This window comes from Dama dama, chromosome 15 (assembly GCF_033118175.1).
Source record: "Dama dama isolate Ldn47 chromosome 15, ASM3311817v1, whole genome shotgun sequence".
NCBI classification, from domain to species: Eukaryota; Metazoa; Chordata; class Mammalia; order Artiodactyla; family Cervidae; genus Dama; species Dama dama.
Genome location: NC_083695.1, coordinates 18887899 through 18910192, shown reverse-complemented (window position 1 = coordinate 18910192; position 22294 = coordinate 18887899).

Genomic DNA, 22294 nt, shown 5'->3' with positions numbered 1-22294 from the left:
GCAGAAAGCAAAAGACTCCCGTTTGTTTATTGAGCACTAATTGGCTTCAGCTCAGGGCCTTTACCTCACTGCCTGCCCAGTAGGCCTTTGAGATTTACCCTTGAGGGAGTGTCATTCCTTGCCAGGTCCTCTGGGATTCTATTCCTAGCAGGTCTCAGTCACATTAGTAGCTTTTTGCTACATACATTCCTTGTTTCATAGAATTATTTACTTTTGTCTCCCTTCAAAAATAAAAAAAATCATACTTTTAAAAGTTTTGTCAGTTTTCTCTAAGTCATAGTCTAAAACTTGGTAAACAGCATGTTTTCAAAAACGAATAATGAACTGTGGTTAAGGTGTTGAACTGCCATAGGTCACCTTAAACTACATAGCCACAGAGCTATGCCTGTTTTTTCCTTCCTGGGAATCATTCCCAATGTGATGAGACGAATTATTATTTGTCCAGCTTAGATCTGGACTCCCGAACATCTACAGTTTTCGGAGGCAGTTGCTAAGACTAGCCCAGATAACTCCAACACCGAAGGGGACCAGATGGAACTGGTTAGATCAATCTCCAAGGAAGGATGGAAAAGGGTCAGCAACTCATTTGCAAATAGCCACTAAGGCTGCTGGGAAGCTGCCATTTTGAAAAGTCCTGGGAAAGGTTAAGCGAGAACAAGAACCAGGTAGAGGAATCATTTGAAGCCAGTGAGAGGGCCATGGTATACACAGAGCCAGGATGAGCTCAGGTCCCTGGACAGAGCTGTAAATAGAGTATAGGTTTGTTCCGTAAAATGGGACCGTTCACTGCCCAAGACTGAAAACAGCTGTAACTTCCGAGAGGCATTTTAGCAGTCACCAGCTGAGAGGATTAAGAGGAAAAGAGCTCTGTCTCTGCCTTGTTCTCAAAGCATGAGCAGTCGGCTTTGATGTGACTAGGTACGGATGTGCCTAAGAAATGTGAGAGAAAGCGTGTGTGTGTGTGTGTGTGTGTCCATGAAGGCACACATGCGTGCTAGGAACGGATGTGCCTAAGAAATGTGAGAGAAAGCGTGTGTGTGTGTGTGTGTGTCCATGAAGGCACACGTGCGTGCTAGGAACGGATGTGCCTAAGAAATGTGAGAGAAAGCTTGTGGGGGGGGGGGGGGGGGAGGGGGCTTGCAGGCACGCATGCGCACGTGCGTGTATGTGCTTGCGCGCATGCGTGCCGGTGTGTGGTGAGTGCGTGAAAGAAAGGTTGAGAGAGACGGGGAGGGATGGGTCTTCATTACCTCAGACGGCAGCCCACCATGAAATTTCTCAGGAAGACCTTGTTTCAGGACCTGGAGCCTCCCAGTCTTTCCAGAAAGACCTGAACATTGAAGACCTCTGGGTTGTTTCTAGGCAAGAGGAAGATTCTTTTTAGCTGGGCTTCTTCAGGAAGTTAGAGGTATTGATAGATTTTCTCTGTGGGTCATTGGCTTTGCCTTAGGAGGAGTTGCCTAACCCCCGCCCTTGGGATCTTCGGGAAGGGCGTGGGCTCTGGGTAATAGCAGAGACAGAGGCTCAGCACCTAGTGAGCTAGGACTGGTCTGTGAGTAGGCGCATCCTCTCAGGGAATCTGCTGAAACGCTGATGGCAGTGGTAACTCCCAGGGTCCTGGTAAGCTAACCATTGGAGATAGGTGGTAATAAGAAAATGGCTTGGCATGGGGGAGGAAGCATGGGATCTGGAGTCCAGCAGAGCAGGCTTTTACTTCCCAGCTCCTCCACTTACCGCCTCTCTAGATGGGTACTCTTCAGTTTGTTAAGCTTTCTGAACTCAGCTTTTGTTACTGGTGAACTGTACTGTTGGAACGTTTAGAAATAATAGATGCAAAATGTCCAGTGTGTAATTGTTTCTAAAAAAGACATTATTTTTAATCCTTGCTCCCACTTTTCTCTTAAAGGAAACCTCCATATCATAAAAATAAGTAAATGGTAAAGTAGTAGATACACAATATACAGTAGATTGAATTCTTGTCTCACTGGGCATATTATCAAGCGATTGTTCTGCAAAACAGTTTTGTGTGTGATGGTGGGGCCATCGTTTTCGTAGTAGCATGGGACAGTGTATTACTACTAGGTTTTGCCCTAGATGCTAGAAATACAGGAATAATTAAGAAAGCCTCTTGCCCTGAGGAGTTAATGGTTTAATAGGAGCAACTGATATCCAATTAAGTATAAATGCAGAAGCCACTTTTAAAAACTTAATTTATGTATCCATTCAACAAATTTTTATTTAGCACTCATTGTGTGCCGAGTATGCAGGGCTTCCCAGGTGGTGCTAGTGGTAAAGAACCCACCTGCCAATGCAGGTTAGACGTAAGAGACCGTGGATCGATCCTTGAATCGGGAACATCTCCTGGAGAAAGGAGTGGCAGTCCACTCCAGTGTTCTTCCCTGGAGAATCCCAAGGACAGAGGAACCTGGCAGGCTGCAGTCCATAGGGTCGTACGACTGTTGGACACGACTGAAGCGACTTAGCACACCATGCTGAGTATGTAGGTGTTGAGATAATGGTGAGGAACAAGACAGACGTAGCCTTGTGTTCACAATTATTTCCTAGAACACAAAGTAGATCCCATGCCAACACAATATTGTAAAGCAGTTATCCTTCAATTAAAAATAAATTGTAAGAAAAGTAGATTCCATGGTATCAATGTTCTAACCAGAACTTGTGCCGTAGGGTCAGCTCTCTCTCTGATATGTGTCTAGGGGAAGAAAAAGGTATCTGTGTTTATTGTGCTCTGTCACTTCAGTATCTCTGCAGGACCTTGGCACTCATTGCCTTGGGGGCCGGGATTGGTTGCTAAGAGCCCACAGCTGAGTCCTGCTCTCGGCACTGCCTTCAGCTGAAGGAATTACCTGCCTCCTTAGGGGAAGCTGACTTCCCTGGTGGCTCAAACAGTAAAGCCTCTGCCTACAATGCAGGAGACCCGGGTTTGATCACTGGGTCGGGAAGCTCCCTTGGAGAAGGAAATGGCAACCCACTCCAGTACTCTTGCCTGGAAAATTCCATGGACGGAGGAGCCTAGTAGGCTACAGTCCATGGGGTCGCAAAGAGTCAGACATGACTGAGTGACTTCACTTTCACTTTATGGGAAGCTGGACTCCAGTAACCCTGGCCTCAACGACTAATGAATGGCTTTGTTGACTCTACTGGGATAACTCTGAAGTGCTATCCTTTCTCTAGGGTTTTCTGTAAGAACCGAGTCCTCTGTTGCAATTGCATCACAGCTCAACTTTTCCTACTGCCCAATCCTGTTTTCCCTACTCTCTGGAAGATGCTTTTCTACATGCCAGTCAACATCCTGCATACAAACTCCATCGCATAGTCAACTTTTCACCAGGAAAACTGACTGAAGACACCTGTGATCCCAGTACAGTAAGATAATGCCCTCCTCACAGGGTCATCAGAGCAGAGGGGGAAGGGAGACATCCTTCTTGAGGGCCTATATGTGCCTAGTATTGTTGCAGATACTTCACAACCAAATCTTGACCTGTTTAAGTTCCTAGGACTTTAGCAACGATCAAGTGTTAGTAGGCAAGTCCTGATGCTTAACTATCAAGATGCCACAAAGATGCTTTTTGTTTTTCCTAATTTATGTATTTATCTGCAGCAGTTCTTAGTTGTGGCACATGAGATCTTCATTTGCAGAATATGAACTCTTAGTTGGGGCATGTGGGGTCTAGTTCCTTGACCAGGGACTGAACCTGGGCCCTCTGTGTTGGGGCACAGAATCAGCCACTGGACCACCAGGGAAGTCCCAGCACAAAGATGCCTTTTAACTTGGTACATTGAGGGCCCATCTTTCTTGTGGCAGATTCAGATTCTTCATTTCTTATTCACCCAACTCACATTAACTGAGCACCTACTGTGTGTCAGATACTCTACCAGAGACCAAGGATGTAACTGTGAGCAAGATAGACAAGGTTCCCAACCTCTGTGAGCTTGTCAGAGCCCTGGAGCTAGTTGCAGCAGAAGCCTCAGGTGTTATGGGAAGCTCTAGGTGGGATCACTCTTTAGCATTGTCCCATTTTAGTCAAGTCACCTCTGAGTCGCTAAGATTCCCAAAAGAATGTATATCGGGGCCAAAATGCCAATTTATTAATTTGTATGAGAACTTTCCAGTTCACTTACTAGTCACCCTTTCCTGGTAGGTAAGTCGAGTGGGAAGCCAAGTACTAATCAGAAGGTGTTTGAGGTTCCTGGGATCAGGGCCATGGTGGCTCATTGAGTGACAGGTGTGTTTTTAACAGCATCACAAGAGGACAGCCTGATTCTGCTTTCACCTCTGTAAGCACTGCCTCTGGACAGAGCTTGTTGGGCACAGATACTATTTGCCTCCATGGCAACAGCACCATGGCTGACCAATCAGTGTTCTCTCCTCTGATGTGTTAATACCTTTAGTCAGGTTACAGCCAAGTGCTGCTGGTCAGAGCCACTGTGCAAATGTCTGCTCAGAGGCATGATGTTTGATTCATATTGCTCAGAGGACAGTCTACTTGGGCAATACGCAACTTTTGCTGAGGGAGCCACCGTCACAAAGGACAGTTGCAGAAACCGAGGAATCAAGGGAATCAAGCCATGTGTTTCAGGTCACCTGGCTAGTGCCTCAGGCAGAGGCCCAGCTCCTATCTATTGACAAAGAGGAGGTGAGGGTACACTCAGAAATGATCTGACCCACCCCTCTGACCTCATGGAAAAAAACACCACGGGCCAGAAAGAGACAGGGTCCCGAACGGAACGCTCCTCCCTCACTCTTTATACCTAGAAATTCATGACATCACTCCCTCCCCTTGAAAATAAGCATGCATTTAATGTGTAGCAAGAATGTCATGATTAGTAAGAACCTTTTTGTTGTCCAATATGGTAGCCACTGGCAAACATAGCTAGTCAGCTCTTGAGATGTGTGAAAGTAAGGCACCAGTTAATAATTTAAAATATTGAGTATATATTTGATGATTATTTGATAATTAGATAATATTTTGGCTATATTAGGTTAAATACATTATTAAATAATTTCATCTGTTTCTTTTTACGTTTTTAATGTGGCTAGGAGAAATTTTAAGATTACACATATGGCTCGTATTATATATTTATTGGGCAGTACTATTCTAGATGCTATCATCCAAAAGCATATTTAACAATTTTAAAGAAGATGGTAAATAATCTGCCTGCAATGCTGGAGACCTGGGTTTGATCCCTGGGTTGGGAAGATCCTCTGGAGAAGGGAATAGCAACCCCCTCCAGTATTCTTTACTGGAGAATTCCATGGACAGAGGAGCCTAGCAGGCTATAATTCATGGTGTCACAAAGAGTTGGGCATGACTGAGTGACTAACACTTTCACTTTTTCTCATCACATTGTATTAGGTTGATACAAATCTTCAGTCTCTCTTAAGATTTTTCTTTGATTTTGTTGCTGTGAACCTTAAGATTTTTCTTCAATTAATTGGTAAATAAATCAGATTTATTTGGCCTGTAGAGTTTCCCATATTCTTGATCTTGTTGATTGCACCCTCCTTGTTTCATTTAATATATTCTTTTGTAGCTTGTTACCTGGAAACTGGAAGTTATATCTAGAGGCTTGGTCACATTGAGATTTGATTTTTCTGGGAAGAAAAATTCATTGGTGGTGTGTACTTCCATCTAAATATCTATCTGGTTGCCTCAATTTTTTGGTGTTAAGATTGTGCAGTGGGTTTGGCGTGATTATCCATTGTACATTTCCCCATAATATTTTCTTCATATAATGGTTTTTGTACATTTTTATGATCATTGCTTATGCTCATTATTTCAGTTGAGGTTTCAAAGTGGTGAATATTCTTTCATTCCTTCATTTGTTAGCTGACATCCCTCTATAAAGAGATGATTCCTCTTGTCAAATTACCAACTTCCTCAAGGAATAGCAGATTCAAGAAAGGTAAGATACATACTTGATTCTTTGTCTTTATTTATCAGTTGCAGAAAAATAGGGTAGCTTTCTGGAATCCTCCGAATGTCCCCAGTGAGTTCCCCTGCGCTGTCTTGAGGGAGGACCGCATTATGAACTCATAGATTTAAAATTTTGGGGGTAGTAGATTTCCAGAGTTTTCTTTTTTGATGCTCAGATTTTCTTATCAAGTTGCCTCCCGAGTACCAATGATAAAAATTCAGTAGTCTTTATTAGTTTCTTTACTTTTTGACATGCCACAATATTTGAGGCTGACCTTTCACATTTTCTGCCCTGGATCTGGAATTAGTTATTTCTCCAAGGAGTCCTGTGGGATGGTTTTCAGACCACAGTCTTGGCACTAGAAATATTCATCAGTAATGGGTTGAAGATTGTTTCTACAGAATAATATTTATTTTTCAATAGAAAGTGCATCATGAGTTAATTATTATTAACTTATTTAATTTGAGGATCACATATTTTTGCCCAATTTCATTGATTTTATTTTTTTATTGAATTATAGTTAATTTCCAGTGTTTCTGCTGTACAGCAAAGTGATTCAGTTATATACATACTACATTCTTTTTTAAATATTCTTATCCATTATGGTTTATCATAGGATATTGAATATCATTTTCTGTACTATACAGTGGGACCTTATTTATCCATTCTGTGTATAAAAGCTTACTTTTGCTAATCCCAATCTCCCAGTCCACCCCTCCCCCAACTCCTTACCCTTGCTAACCACAAGTATATTTTCTGTGTCCGTGATTCTGTTTCTGCTTCATAGATAGGTTCATTTGTGTTTTAGATTTCACATATAAGTGATATCATATGATATTTATCTTTTGGACTTCACTTGGTATGATAATCTCTAATTGTATCCATGTTGCTCATGGCATTATTTTATTTTTATGGCTGAGTAGTGAAAATTCTGACTTTCTAATGATAGTATTTATTATATCTTAGCATGTATATATTATTTTAAAAATAATGATATAACTATCATTGTGAATTACATGATTACTGAAAACATTTTAAGATTGCTTTGTAGCTCTTCTTGTCCTTAGGGTACCCTAATAGGGATGTGAAATCAGATTGCTATGTTTTAGTCCTTTGAGATAATCGCTCTCCATGTGATTAAGTGACAACTAGATACCAGGTTTGTGTAGTACTGTTAATAATGGGTGTTTCTCCTATTGTGAGTGAAGTTGAGCATCTTTTCATGTGTGTAGGAGACATTTGAATTTCTTTGTAAACTCTGTTTTCCTATAGAGTTACTGGCCTTTTTATTCTTTATTTTTTGAAACTTTTTGTATTTGAGGGCTATTTGTACTTTGTACTGTAAGCTGAAAGAGATTTTTCCCCAGTTTGATATTTGTCTCCTTACTTTGTTCATGACACCTTTGCTATGTTGAAGCTTTTAAATGTTTTTGTTTGATTCATTTTTTATTGGATATTTTCAGATTTGTTTTAATTAAGAATGTGTATTTTAGATATTAGCTATATGCATGTTTTAGATTTTTTTTTTACTTATTTTTATAATTATAAAGTTTACAGGTCATGGCATGAACAGTATGAATATTTCTGTTTATGGCTTATGAGTTTTGTGTCATGCTTAGGAAGGCCTTCTCAACTTCAAGATGGTTTTTAAAAATGTATCAGAATATTTTTGACTATAGGCTGTAGAATGTCAAATTAAAGGTTGTGCATATATTAAGAGTATTTATTTTGCATGGTAAAATAAAGATCTGGCACTAGGAAAGTCAAAGCATTAATTTTGTAGCCCAAACATTGTCATCAGGGACTCAATCTCTTTACATCTCTTTGTTTTGCAATCTTGAGCGCAATAGTTTATTCTCCTCAGCTGAATCGTCTGGCCTCAGAGAGCCACCACTGTTCCAGGTATCACATGCAAACAATTACAGACATAGGGAAAGGAGGTACCTCCTCAGATTTCAGGTTTTGAGAATATGGAAATCATTCTTAAGAAGTCCTGTGGCAAGTCTTAAGTCTGAATTGTGTGCTATGTACATTTCCAATGTAATCCCTGGCATTGGAGTTTAAATTGGCAAAATGACTTAGTGAAGGTTTAACCCTGGAACTTGAGAAAAGCCTAAGGCAAATGATCATGAGCAAGAAAGAAGGAAGGAATCACTTGTGTGGTTTTGCAGATTTACTTCTAACATATAAATCTTTGATTCACGTAAAATATACATTGGTATAAATGAGCTAGGAATTAAGCTTATTATTTTTTCCTTGAACAACTAGTTAAGTGTCCTACTTGTTAAATAATTTATCTTTTTAATCAGCTATCTTATGACAGTTTCTAGAGGAAACATTGAGGAAAATCTGCTGACACTATGAGAATTTGGGGTCAAGGATTTTCAGTTCACAATCTCATATAAAACTTCGTGAGACAGCACTTTCAAATCATTTTCTCACACGTACCAAATCCATGGTGTAGGAACCTGATCTATGCTGTTCTCTGTCCATCTAAAATCTAGATAGACAGTATGGAGTACAACTTAAAAATCTGAAATCATCTGCTAAAAAGTCACATGATATGCTAGCTTAAAAATAATTGAATGCTTAAATGTGTGTGTTAAGTTGTCTCTGGCTCTTTACAACCCTATGGACTGTAGCCTGCCAGGCTCCTCTGTCCAAGGGATTCTCTTATTTATTATAAAAAAAACCTAAATGGCCACTATGTGTCTGCCATATGATGGCCTTACAAAGCTTAGCATTTTAGGTAAGGAAGAGAGACAAGAGCAAATATGTTCTCTGTTTGTGTGTGTGTCCACTGTACACATACAGTGGAAAAAAGAGTAAGAGGGATGAGAGTGCCAGGGTATGGGGAGTGTTTTTAAATACAGTTGTTAAGGAAGATTCCACTAGGAGGTGACATTTGAGTAGAGGCACGAGGCAGAACAAGCTGTATGGCTATCTAGGGAGACATCAGCTTGGGTGAAGGAACAAAGTGCCGAGGCCCTTAGGCAGGACGCTTCTTAGGACCGATGGGTGGAATAGGTGAATTGAAGAGGAAATGAGATCAGAGAAGTGGAGGAGCTTACAGGCTTTCTTCTAGGGCCTTATAGACTGTTGTAAGGATGTTGGCTTCTCATATTTTCTTCTAGTCTGTGACATGCCTTTTCATTCTCTTAGCAGTGTGTTCCAAGAACAGAAGATTTAATTTTAATAAAAATAATTTTTCTCTTAAAAAAAGGATATTGGCTTCTTCTCTCAGTGAGATTGAGACAACTCTAGTGATAAGGGAGAGAGAGGGAGAAAGGAAAGAAAGGGAGGGAGGAAGGTGGGGAAAAAGGAAGGGATAAATCTGAATAATGTTTTCAGAGGATCATTCTGGTTCCTGTGTTGAGAATGGACTGTGGGGAGTCAAGGGTGGGAAGCCAAGAGATGAGGTAGGAAGCTGTTGTAGTGATTCAGTTGAGAAGTGACGTGGAACAGATGAGAGGTGTTAAGAAGGAACCAGATTCTGGTTTTACTTTGAAGGTAGAGCTAAGAAAATCTGTTGATGGATTTGGTATGAGGTATGATAGAGATGAAGAGAGAGGCTATGATGATGTCAAGGCTTTTGGCTTCAGTAGCCAAAAGGATGGAGTTACTGATTACAGTGATGTTTCATAGGCTGTGAGATAAGCATTCTGCTCTGAACATGTCAGACTTGAGAAAGCTACTCTGCACTCATGTGGAGCTGCTGAGCAGGCAGTTGGATGGAAAGGCACAAAGTTTAGGGTCATGTTTGTGCATTTGGAGTAAAGCACATGAGTCATGAGGAGATTTTTAGGGGATGAGTCTAGATAGAGCAGGGAGTAGGTCTGGATATTCCATGATTTAAAAATTTGGAAGATAAGATGGCACCAACAAAGGAGGCTGAAAAGGAGCAATTTCTATAAAACAGAAGGTAAAAGAGAGAATAATGTCCTCTAAACTAGGATGTGATTTAAGGAGGAGGGAGTGATCAACTGTGTTAAATGATGCTGATGCATTGTTTGCTTGAGTGGCGTGGAGATCCTTTGGTGGTCTTTTTTAAAAAATTTATTTTATTGAAGTATAGTTGACGTGACATTGTGCTAGTTTCTGCTACATAGCAGAGTGATTCAGTTATACATATATATTCTTTTTCACATTTTTTCCATTATGGTTTATCAAAGGATATTGAATACAGTTCCCTGTGCTGTACAGTAGGACTTCGTTGTTTATCCATCCTATATATTATAGTTTGCATCTGCTAATCCCAAACTCCCAACCCACCCTTCTCCCCCTCCCTCTACCTTGGTAACCACAAGTCTGTTCTGTATGTCTGTGAGTGTATTTCTGTTTTGTGGATAAGTTCATTTATGTCATATTTTAGATTCCACATATAAGTTATATCATATGGTATTTGTATTTCTCTTTTTGACTTATTTCACTTAGTATGATAATCTCTGGGTCCATCTATGTTGCTGCAAATGGCATTATTTCATTCTTTTTTATGACCAAGTAGTATTCCATCATATGTATATACCATATCTCCTTTTCCATTCATGGATATTTAGCTCGTTTCCATGTCCTGGCTATTATAAGTAATGCTGCAGTGAACATAGGGGTGTATGTATCTTTTCAAATTATAATTTTGTCCAGTTACATGCCCAGGAGTGGGATTGCTGGACCATATGGCAGTTCTGTTTTCAGTTTTTTGAGGAACCTCCATACTGTTTTCCATAGTGGCTGCACCAATTTACGTTCCCAGACCCTTTGGTGGTCTTGATAACTCATTTGGAGAAGCAGTCAGTACAGAAGGGTCTTATTAGAGCAGGTTCAAAAGAGAAGGAAATGGCAACCCACTCCAGTATTCTTGCCTAGAGAATCCAGTGGACGGAAGAGCCTGGTGGGCTGCTGTCTGTAGGGTCGCACAGAGTCGGACAGGACTGAAGCGACTTAGCATGCATGCATGCATTGGAGAAGGAAATGGCAACCCACTCCAATACTCTTGCCTAGAGAATTCTGTGGACAGAGGAGCCTGGTGGGCTGCTGTCCATGGGGTCGCAGAGATTCGGACACGGCTGAAGCGACTTAGCATGCATGCATGCATTGGAGAAGGAAATGGCAACCCACTCCAGTATTCTTGCATGGAGAATCCCAGGGACAGAGGAGCCTGGTGGGCTGCCGTCTGTGGGGTCGCACACGGTCAGACACGACTGAAGCGACTTAGCAGCAGCAACAGCAGTGAAAGAGAATGGGTGATGGGAGATCATGAGTATAAATGACTCTTAAGGAGATTTATTCTTATGTATGATGAATAATCTTTGTGATCCCATGGACTATAGCCCACCAGGCTCCTCTGTCCCTGGAATTCTCCAGGCAGGGACACTAGAGTGGGTTGCCATTCCCTTCTTCAGGGGATCTTCCCAACCCTGGGTCTTCTGCATTGCAGCCAGATTCTTTCCCAACTGAGCCACCTAGGAAGCCTGAAGTGACTTGGGCCTGGTGTTAATTAGCCCCAAATTACTGTTTTTGTCCCTCTGTGAGCCTTCAAGACAGGGCCAATTAGTTTTGCTTTGTTTTGTGGCCAAAAACAAATTCCTGACTTTGATCATGGATGTTAATCACCTCTGGGGATAACCTGAGAGAGCTGTACACAAACCATTACAAACTCATCCACAGTTCTGGAGAACCAGCTTGAAATGTTTGTCTGACTAACGAGTGGCTGCTGGCCTTCTCTGCTGTGACAGTTCTCTCTACAATGTGACGTAAACTGGGGCAAATCATTCTGACTGTGCCTGCTGAGCGGCAGGTGCCCTGGATGAGGGTAGAAAATAGCATCCCCCTTTGATTGTACAGCACTGCCTGGTTTACAGACTGCTTTCCTATCCAGTATCTCATTGCATCCTCATAAAAGCCATGTGATGCCACCCAGGCAGATGACGCTCTCAGCATCTTACAGAGGAGGAACCTGAGGACTCCACTCCAGTGACTGAGGCGTTGCTTTAGAGCACAGAGCTGGGGGTAGCACCTAGGACTTCTGACTGTTGTACTCAGTCAGATTCCACTGGCCAAATCAGCACTGTTGTACTTAGTGATCGGAACCTAGATCTGCTTCCGTGTGTCATGTGTTCCTGGTAAGAGGAAGGGAAAGAAGGGCAGCACTTGGCTCTTACTGTGGTCCTTGAATAGCCTGAGGCTTCCCTGCCCTGCCTTGGTTTCTGAAAGTCATCAACTCTAAGCTCTGCTCTCTTATTTTGGTCTCTTCTAGGTTAGATTGTCTGTTTTTCACTTGTTGTGTCTCAGAGTTTGATGGACTTTGACAAGCCTCTCAGATTGTGCTGGATGATTCCACTTCTGTTAAAATCAAGCGTAGCTCCTTTTAAAACCAAGAGATTAAAGCATTAGATAAAATGACAGGAGGCCCTTCATTTTATGTTCCTGAAATTAGATAACTTTCCTTCCATTTTCCAAGAATGTCCCAGAACTAATTTTAGAGAGTGTAATTTACATATTAGTGTCCCTAGTCAAAACAAATGAAATGCAGCTATATGTTATGCTTGGATAGGAGGGCATTAAAGGGGAAATTTGGAGCTGAGGTGGTGGAATTGACGAAGCTGAATATTTTTCTGCTGTGGATCATGCCTCCTTTAATATGTTGTTATTTAAAAAGGCATCATTGTGAGATTGCTAGTATCCTCAAGTGGCAAACCCATGTAGAGTGTGTGAGAATGTGTAGAATGTGGGGCACTGGTCTGATTACTAATTACACAGTACGGTGCATTTACGCATGCCAGGTTTCATTATTCCAGGTGAACTTCCGGTTTTCTGGCTCTAGACACTTGATGGAATTACTAAGTGGATCTGAACTCTGAGAGGAGAGAGAACAGATGGAAATTCCTTCACTCATCACACTCCACACGTGGCCTTGAGGCCACAGTCAGCATCACAGGTCGGTCTACATGAAGGAAAGGCAAAAAGATGCTGGGGAAAATGGCTGGCAAATCTGTGCTTGTCTTACTGGGTTCTCCCTGCAGGCCAGTAATAAGAATATATCTAAAAAGTCATGTGGAGCAGGTGAGGAAGGAGAAGGGAAAGAGGTGGATGTACTTGGGAGATCTCAGATCCAACCGGCTGCCTTGAAAGTAGTGAACACATGTGGTACTGATATAACCACTCTCATATACTCATGATAACAGATAATGAAATAAACTATTCATGGAGGCAATATCTATCACAATTAAAAGGTACATACCCTTTGATCCATCAGTTTCACTATGAGGTATTTATCCTTTTCTTGTTGGTGTGTACAAAAGCTCATTGCAGAATTGTTTGCAAGAGCAAAGCTGGAATTAGCCTCAGTGTCTACGAAGTTGGTAATTGCATTATATTCTGTTGAAGCAGTGAATCACAGTGCAGCCATTTGATAATTATAGACTGAGATGGAATGTGTTTCAAGGAATGTTAAATGAAAGTGTGACATGTAAATCCATGGGTGATTCATATCAATGTATGACAAAACCCACTGGAAAAAAAAATAATAATAATAAAAATAAATTAAAAAAATAAAACAAACAAACAAACAAAAAAAGTGTGAGTCCGTGTGTGTGAGTAGAGGCAGGGTTTCATGTATTGTAGGTGTGTTGGTCAGGATCCCATTGGGAAACAAAATTTTTCCCAGCTGGTTCAGATGTTGAGACTGTAACGAATGGACTGTGTATAGAGGTATAGGCAGAAGCACTTAGACCCCAGGACCAGTGGGAGTAGCCCCTGCCTCCTTATAATGGAAACAGAGGCTCTCCACCCAGGGCTCCTTTCTAGGGCTGATGTACCTGTTCCCAGGGGCTGGAAATATCAACTGCCGTTGGCTCGCAGCTGTCCGCTTACTTGGTTGCCTTCAGCCATCACAAGGGACAACTTCTTTCAGGTTACACTCTCCCAGGGATGGCCATGGCCAGTGACTATCTGATGCAGGCCTACAAAAGCCCAACCCTCTTTTCTCATTTGGGACATTTCTGAAGGACTACCACAGTTCCAGAGCTCCCTGTAGCATCATTGGAGGCCTCACTGAACTGTATTTCATGTTAACTTCTTCTGGCCAGTCCTGCTTTCTTCGATTCCTTACAGTTACGTCTCCTAAGATGCTCCTCATTAAGCTATGTGCTTGTACCTCTCCATCTCAGTCTGTTTTTAGGAAACCCAGATTAAGGTACATCCTTGGAGCTGCAGGGGCTGAATGCTGGAGCCTGGAGTGTGGGTTGCATGTTGGAGCTTTAGGTGTGGAGGTGTGCAGCCACCATCAGGGACAGGGGGCCAGAACAGGGAAAGAAGCAATACCCAAACCTCTCTCTCTTTCCATCCTCCAGCTTCCTTCCTTCTGTGCCAGTCATTGGAGACTCAACTGAAAACCAGCCAGCAAGTGAGACTGACTAATGAAGTACATAGGGGCCACCTTTTGGGGGCAAATAGGACGTAAAATGGATTAAGAATGGGAGTGGCAAATAGAGAATAAGTAGCACAGTTGTTTAGTCGCCAAGTTGTGTCCGATTTTTGCTACCCCATGGACTGTAGCCTACCAGGCTCCTCTGTCCATGGGATTTCTCAGGCAAGAATACTGGAGTGGATTTCCATTTTCTTCTCCAGGGGATCTTCCCGACCCAGGGATTGAACCCGTGTATCCTGCATTGGCAGGCAGATTCTTAAATGCTGAGACACCTGGGAATCCCAAGTAGCATAGTATCTTCCATTTATATAAATGGGAGGAATATGTAGATATATACATATATGTAGGAATATATATATTCATAATATATATGCATATAATTCATGTATATACATAATATATGCTTGCTTATGCATACATTCCTGGAATGATCTAGAATAAGATGTAGTGACTGTTTCTGAAGGTTAGGGCAACTGTGCAACTAGGGTGTGAAGGAGATTGTCCTTCATTCTTTTCTGACCATTTGAAAATCTTTTATGTGTGTGCATGTGTATTTAATACTGTATTTGAAAAAAGTTTAAAGTATTGAACTGCTTGTAGGGAATTAAGAAGAGATTGGAGTTGGTTCCTTCATTTGTGGATGGTTACAATGGTTCAGTTCAGTTCATTCAGTTCAGTTGCTCAGTCGTGTCTGACTCTGGACCCCATGAATCGCAGTACGCCAGGCCTCCCTGTCCATCACCAACTCCTGGAGTTTACTCAAACTCATGCCCATTGAGTCGGTGATGTCATCCAGCCATCTCATCCTCTGTCATCCCTTCTCCTCCTGCCCCCAATCCCTCCCAGCATCAGGGTCTTTTCCAATGAGTCAACTCTTCACATGAGGTGGCCAAAGTATTGGAGTTTCAGCTTCAGCATCAGTCCTTCCAATGAACACCCAGGACTGATCTCCTTTAGGATGGACTGGTTGGATCTCCTTGCAGTGCAAGGGACTCCCAAGAGTCTTCTCCAACACCATAGTTCAAAAGCATCAATTTTTCGGTGCTCAGCTTTCCTCACAGTCCAACTCTCACATCCATACATGACCACTGGAAAAACCGTAGCCTTGACCAGACAGACAAAGTAATGTCTCTGCTTTTTAATATGCTATCTAGGTTGGTCATAACTTTCCTTCCAAGGAGTAAGCGTCTTTTAATTTCATGGCTGCAATCACCATCTGCAGTGATCTTGGAGCCCAAGAAAATAAAGTCTGACACTGCTTCCACTGTATCCCCATCTATTTCCCATGAAGTGATAGGACCAGATGCCATGATTTTAGTTTTCTGAATGTTAAGCTTTAAGCCAACTTTTTCACTCTTCCTCTTTCACTTTCATCAAGAGGCTTTTTAGTTCCTCTTCACTTTCTGCCATAAGGGTGGTGTCAACTGCATGTCTGAGGTTATTGATATTTCTCCCGGAAATCTTGATTCCAGCTTGTGCTTCTTCCAGCCCAGCGTTTCTCATGATGTACTCTGCATAGAAGTTAAATAAGCAGGGTGACGATATACAGCCTTGACATACTCCTTTTCCTATTTGGAACCAATCTGTTGTTCCATGTCCAGTTCTAACTGTTGCTTCCTGACCTGCATATAGGTCTTTCAAGAGGCAGGTCAGGTGGTCTGGTATTTCCATCTCTTTCAGCATTTTCCACAGTTTGTTGTGATCCACACAGTCAAAGGCTTTGGCATAGTCAATAAAGCAGAAATAGATGCTTTTCTGGAACTCTTTCGCTTTTTTGATGATCCAGCAGATGTTGGCAATTTGATCTCTGGTTCCTCTGCCTTTTCTAAAACCAGCTTGAACATCTGGAAGTTCACGGTTCATGTATTGCTGAAGCCTGGCTTGGAGAATTTTGAGCATTATTTTATTAGTGTGTGAGATGAGTGCAATTGTGTGGTAGTCTGAGTATTCTTTTGGATTGCCTTTCTTTGGGATTGGAATGAAAACTGACCTTTTCCAGTCCTGTGGGCACTGCTGAGTTTTCCAAATGAGGTGCTTTATATTTATTGTGTGAATTCAAAGAGGAGAGGTCTTTACCCTCCAGAAATTTACAGCCTAGGGTAGTGTAGATGATGACAGTAATGCAGTGGTGTTGCCAAAAGGGCCTAAGAGTGGGCTCTTGTCTAACACTGGAAAAATGAGTTGTCTGAGGAGACACATACTGACAAAACAAAAGACTTTATTGGGAAGGGGTGCAGGATCATGCGGTTTGAGAAAGGTCTTTTGAGCAGCCACCTGTTACTTGGATATTGTGTACTAAGTTGGATTCTTTCTTTGCTTCTTACTAACTATGTAAACAATTATAGTCAAAGGGCCTCTGTATTGTGAAGGTGAGATTGAAGTGGTGTGTATATGTACCCTGATAAGCTTTCTTTTTCTTCCCTCATTCTGTACCTTTCACCAGTAGGTGACCGTAGCAGTCTTTCTCATTCACAATTGATTGGCAGGTATCCTGCTCATCAAACAGCCCCCCAGTCAGCCACATGAATTCAAAGAAGAGTTGTCAGGTGTTAACTTGACCCCACACCTGCAAGGTGGTACCCTTTCCCTCCTTCAGCACAGAGTCTCAACCCCTCCACATCACTTGTGTAGAGAAATGCTGCTGAGACTTAACCTTTCTGCCAGGCATAGTTTTGTGTAGTCCCTTCTTGGCTAATCCATACCTCCCATGTATGAGGAGTAGCATTTTGTAGTGATTAAGAACATGGACTTTGAATTTTGATACACCTCAGCACTGATTTGCTGTGTGATATTAAGCAAATTGCTTAACCCCTCCGAGCGTCTTATTTCCTCCTTTGTAAAGCAGGGATAAATAAAAGTACTCATCTCTTTGGAATGATGATTGAGGTAAGGTTTGGAAATACCTTAGCAGGGATCTTGGGGCCTCATGAGCACTCAATAAAGGGTAATAACTGTGAGGCTGGCCACAGTTGGGGTCCTATCTGGAAGGCACGATGTTCCTCTTTAGTCACAGCCACCCTGCTCTTGTTACTATGGGCTCACCTCTGCTGCTTCTGCCTCATCCAGTGGAAGCCCTGGGAGTCTGGGGGATCACTTCAAGTGCTATGCACTTAGATGTGCAAGCCATTTCCTCCATACCCTCTGTCAGCTCCACAGCAGCTATGACTGGAGGGCTGAGAGAGCGCCCTGGGGGAGTTCTTCCTCTCCACGATACTGAAAGCCTCACTGTGCTTGCCAGGTGTGGGGCTTCTGATTCTCTGAGAGGTGTGGACATGTTTCCATATCAGGGGGCACGGTAATCCAGTCTTTTCAAGCTGACAAGGGATTCATCACTGGGGAGCAAGGGCAGAATCTCTGTTCTTCTTTCAAAGATCTAGGTTAATATGGCTTCATTTCTAAGACCTTTTGCTACAAGAATTATTTCAAATTTACAGTCTGAGAAGTGAAAACTTAACTGTCTTGTGTCCTGGAAATTTTGAGTCCAGTGACAGCTTGGAGATATTACCAAACTGGACTTGGGTCTATTTGGCTGACATGCGGCAAAGCCAGCCTGCTTACAGCATGTGTGGGGACAGCAAGTAGTGTTTATCACATGTGCCGAGTGAGGGGGTAGGAGGTGAGCCTCAGGTCTACTCCACTTGGTCTTGGAGTGAGGAGTTTTTTTTTCTTTTTCTTTTTTTCTTTTTTTTTTAAGGGAGAAGAATCTGGAGGCTGGGATGAATCATTGTGACATTTCTTAATCGTGGTTTCAGGAGTCAGGATGTCTCTGGTTTAGGATTCTCTGGCTAGGTGGTCCATCACTCGTGGGCCTGTTACCTCGTCTTGCCCTGTAGAAGGGATCTGAGTTTGTTTGTTAGTGATGATGTCTGTAACAGCAACTTCACTACATTAATGATGTTATCGGCAACCGACAATTTCAGTCATCTAACTCTTGATTAGTGCTCAGCGCAGGATTGAGAATAAGAATGGGAATGAAGTTTTGGATAGAGACATTAATCATGAACTCGGTTTTAGGGGGAATTGGTTTCAGAGAGACAACTCTAGGTGAGAAACCAGAGATTTGAAGAATAGATTGAGACCTTGAAGTACAGACTAAAAGTGACTCTGTCATCTTATTCCATGAGGATTTTCAACAAAACAAACTGGTAGATTCTTTATTCACCTTGCAAACGCTTCAGAGATTTTTTGCTCCTCGTTTTTCCCAAGTAGCATAACCCCAAGGGGAAAACTGACCTTGCAATCTCTTAAGGAGAAGTCAGCCTCCTTTCTAGATGTGGAGAGTGATCTGAGGACCACCATGTGGCCTCCTGACGCTGCTCAAGAGTCTTCCCATTTCTTACTTTCACCAGCATATTTGCAAAGAACATACATGCAACATGTATCTATGCAGTGCGGACATGGAATAAAATGCTGGTTAAAATTTTGCTCTGCCACCCATAAGCTCATGTTCTATTTAGGGAAACCAGCATGTAAACAGCGCAAATTGAGAAAAATCACAATGGAGCTAGATGCAAGCTTCATAGGTGTGGGTGAGATGCAAAATATTTGACAGGCAGAGTCTCTGTGAAGTCTGCATTTCTCACCATCAACCAAGGCAGGATGACTAGGTGGAGGCCAGATGGACACGGGGCATTTGTCTGCAGGGGGCTAGCACCACCCCCAGGAGTGTTAACTCTCTTGTGGATCCAGGGTCGATCTGGGTTTGCTGGGATGGACACAAGGAAATGAGGGGCTTACCACGAGCTGGCTGGGTGGCAGGCACTGCAAGACTGAGGGACTTGAGCAGCCAAGGCAGTGAGAACTCAAGGAGGAATTGGGGGACAAGGGCAGGGTTACCATTCCACTGATATTTCAGTATTTTACAAACAATACGGTTGTGCCTTGCTCCTCAGTTCAGTTCAGTTCAGTCGCTCAGTCGTGTCCGACTCTTTGCGACCCCATGAATTGCAGCCTTGCTCCTAGTGTGTGTCAATTGCTCGGTCGTGTCTGACCCTTTGCAACCTCATGGACTGTAGCCCGCCAGGCTCCTCTGTCCATGGAATTCTCCAGGCAAAAATACTGGAGTGGGTTGCCATTTCCTTCTCCAGGGGATTTTCCTGACCCAGGTATTGAACCCGGGTCTCTTGCATTGCAGGCAGATTCTTTACCATCTGAGCCACTAGGGAAGCCCTTGCTTCTAGAGCAGCAATATGTAGTAGAAATACAATATGTATTTTGTACACACATATGTAATTTACAGTTTTTTAGGAACTAAATAAATGGGAAATTAATTTTAATATTTTATTTCACTCAGTGAATCGAAAATGCTATCATTTCAACATGTACCTAATACATAGTGTGATTAATGAGATAGTTTACATTTTTTTCAAATCTAGTGTATATTTGGAAATTACAGCCCCTCTCAGTTCAGAGAGTACCCAGTGGGCACCGATGGGTACTGTATGACAGCAGAGGTCTAGAAAGACTGTGGGGAAGGCTGTTTTCTTTCTCTCTCTCTGCTTCCTGGATTTTGGGGGAGATAACCTCTCAGTTGTCTATGATTTTCTGCAGGGTCTTCCCAGGGTTTTATCCCCACTGTTGAGCTCACCTATATGCACACACATCCCCTAACATGTGTAGAATTTATGACAAGAGACTCGGTGGCTTTTTCATCTCGGAGCTCAATTACATTAATTACCTGCCCCATTGCTTAGTGCTGGCTTCATTAACAAACCAGAGCATGACTTAATTGCTCTTTAAGCTTTGCATTTTCCGATGTAATTTACCTGCAGCCTGAAACTTGGGCACCTGTGGATTTAGAAGGCTAACTGGGAATTTGCTGCATGCTGAGACCTTCCTTGCTAGGTCTCCTGAGCTGGTATCCTTCATTTTAATTCAGCCACCTCAGATGAGTTGTTTGCTTTCCTTTTTTCCCCACTGTTCCTAGCAGGTGACGCCCAAAGCTTCAGAAGCATTTCCTGTGTTTCAGTGCCACCTTGTGGTTTAAAGGAAAAAGTGCCAAAGTAGGCCGCATCCATCTTGGGATCCTTGAGCATAATTAACAGCCTTGAAGGGCCATCTGGCTTTTGTTGTCTCCTTGAGTCTGAGAGGAAATGAGATTTATTATTGGATATAGAACATCTCCTACAGGCTAACTGCCTGCTGAGAAATCAGGCAGTGTAGTGGGTCCAATTTGAACTAAGCAGAGAGTCACACAGAAACATAAATCCGGGCTGCTACTGTTGTATTATTTGAATTGAATTGTGTCCACATTTCACAGATGACTTGGCTTAGCCAGGGAACTTGGCATCTCCAGCTGCTGTTACTGTAAAATGTTGAGCTCATGTTTTCAGTTGCTCCAAGTCAGGAATTAGCCCCTGGCCGTCGGTGATACACCCTGGAAACTGCATTCACTCGACCTACAGATGAATTTTACTAAGACTTGTGGGTTTTGCCAGGACTGGTTGAAAATAAATGGCATTAGAAAACAGATAGATGGGGCAGAAGCCTAACCTCCATAACCTCACTTATTCTCTATTATCTGGCACCCATACTCCTTTATCCCTTTATCATTTACTTCTGGCAGAAAGGTATGAGCATTTGCTATTTCCTTACTGGTTCAGAGAGAGGCAGTTGATTGCCTGTGGTCACACCGTTAGTCTCTGGCAGACTTTTCCTGAGTAACTTACTACTCTTAATGATTGACTGCTTCATCCCACAGATTTCTGTTAAAAATAAGTCATCAGATTTTTTTTTTTTTTTTGCAGAGATATGCTCATACTAAAGAGCAATAAATAGAGTCAGTATCCAGAGGCCCCCCATCTCCAACACCAAAGCCTTAGGGGACATGTTTAACTGTTGTCAACCATTCAAATGCAAACTCTGTTCTTCATTATCTGAGTAACTTGGGCAGAATGTTTACTGGTGAGATTTCTGTGCCTCAGTTTCCTCTTCCCATTAAACGAATTTATGAACATGTAAAGACCTTTACTTGAACCTGCTAAGAATTCACTGATGTTGATAACTAGGGCTAGGACTGAGATGAGATAAGTGAGGTACAAAGTGACTCTGAAAGGGGGTGCCTGATGATGATGATGAAGCTGATACTGACATGGTGTTTGCCTTAGTCAGTCTGGGTCGCTGTATCTCAGGACCGTAGACTGGGTGGTTTATAAACAAGAAAAATTTATTTTTTGTGGTTCTGGAGACTGGAAGTCTGACATCAGGGTGCCAGCACAATTGGGTTCTGGCCAGGACTGTCTGGTTTGAGGATGTCTTGTTGTATCCTTTCATGGCAGGGAGGGAGAGATGGCTCTACCTCTTTATATGGACATTAATCCCAACATGGAGGTTCCACCCTCACGACCCAGTCACCTCCCAAAGGCCCCACATCCTCATACCATCACATTGGGTGTTAGGATTTCAGCATATGGATTTGGGGGAGACATGCTCAGAGGAAGGCACAAACTGTACAGCACAGTGTGAGGCCAGACCATCAGTATGCTAATCGAGGGATCAGACTTGGTGCCATCTATGTCATGCCAAGATATTTCCAGCCTCCTGATGTACCTTGAATCCATTCAGCCCTTCAGACTGAGCTTCTATGTACTGGGCCAGTTAAACGACACTGTAAGACAGCAGCAAAGACAGATCCAAATCCAGAATGGGGGGCATTTCCCAGGATATTTGGGGCCATCTATTTCGTGCCAGCTAAGTTAAACAAGACTGAAGGGAAAAAGGAAAAGATGCAGTGAATCATCCTGGATTAGATATTGATTTGAAAAAACTGACTAAAGGAAATTTTGGGGTCAGTTCATAAAATTTGAATGTTTTCTGGATATTAGCTGATATAATAAAGATTGTTCTTTGAAAAAATAGATAATAGTGTATAGTCTCATGTCAGCTAAAATACACATACAAATATATGTAGAAAATGACCCCAAATGACTTGCC